Here is a 1,625-nt window from a genome sequence, read left to right as displayed (position 1 = left end):
CACCGAAAACAGATCTATCTTTCGGTAGTGTAGGTATAATGTCGTATGAGCCGCGGCCCTTGAAATTTTAACCAATGCTCGGTGGTGGCCTATCCTATATCATTGCCAGAAGCACGATCTTGGCTGACTTTAATGTAAAATCAAATCAAAACTACTGAGGAGGCTAGAGGGTTGCAATTTGGTATGTCTGATGATTGGAGGGTGGATATCAACATACCAAATTGCAGCCCTCTAGCCTCGGTAGTTTTTAAGATCTGAGGGTGGATGGACAGACAAAGCCGCAAAATAGTTTTTTTTTATTTTATTTTTTGTTTTTTTTACAGAAAACTAAAATGCATAATTATGACACGTATTTTCATTATTCTTATATTGTTATTTTGCCTGAAAACAGATGTTAATTATAGCCCTAAGGAAACTTAAACTGCTGATCACTGAAGCAATAGAACAAGGCTTAATCCATTTAGCTATGGAAGGCTTATGAACCTGTCTATAAATGCAATCATAATAATGATCCCTCCCCCCCTCTCTCTCTCTTCTCTGCCCAAAACCGCAGTGAAGTTGATGCATTCAATCCACACCAACAAATTTTGAATAGGACTATGCTCATCAAAAACAGGAAAAAACCAGACCACAAATATATGGCAAGAATAAACCTAACCTTGAGGATTTGAACGGCTCAAAAAATTAGCATTGTGCAACGACCTGCAGCTACAAATAGCATAAAAATGGAGGAAGTCGCTCCTACTTCAAAACTGTCATCAGTTATTACCCCCTTTTCATTAAAGGTGCCCACTCAATTCTGGCCGAGTGGGGAGAGGGTGACACCCTATTTTTGGGTTCAAGAGTTCAGCCAAGATTCCTTTGCATGTGATGTTTCATATCCGGGATCTCTCTTTTCATGTTTTCTGTAGCTGGGTGGATTAAGAATTGCCCTTCTGTCTCAGAAGTCAGTGGTTCAGGTTAACTCTTGACTTTCTCTTCTTGATAGATACTCAAACAATCTCTCTCTCTCTCTCTCTCTCTCTCTCTCTCTCCTTAATAGGCCTATACTGTAACACATACACACCTAAGTACGTATGCATGTATGTAAGTATATATATACATATCTATATATATATATATATATATATATATATCTATATTATATATAATTAATAATATATACGACTGGTAAAAATGTCTGTTACAGCAGAATTCCATCTTAATAAAAGGAGCCCATAAAAACGCCAAAATACAGAAAGGAAGTAGTACTATATTTCAGAGACTGCTATCTCTCTCTGAAATATAGTACTTCTTACTTACTTCCTTTTTTTATGGGCTCCTTTTATTATATATATATATATATATATATATATAATATATATATATATATGTATTTCTAATTATTAATAATAGTATAAGAACACCAAAGCGCCAAAATACAGAAAGAAAGTAGTACTATATTTCAGTGACTGCTGTCTCTCTCTGAAATATAGTACTATCTACTTTCTATATTTTGGTGTTTTTATGGGGTACTTTCATTAGAAATACACACACACACACACACACACACACACACACACACACACACACATATATATATATATATACATATATATAGATTTGTAATTATTAATAATAATATA

The sequence above is a fragment of the Macrobrachium nipponense genome, chromosome 3 (assembly GCF_015104395.2).
Source record: "Macrobrachium nipponense isolate FS-2020 chromosome 3, ASM1510439v2, whole genome shotgun sequence".
In the NCBI taxonomy this organism is placed as follows: Eukaryota; Metazoa; Arthropoda; class Malacostraca; order Decapoda; family Palaemonidae; genus Macrobrachium; species Macrobrachium nipponense.
Note: the sequence above shows the minus strand (reverse complement) of the source record.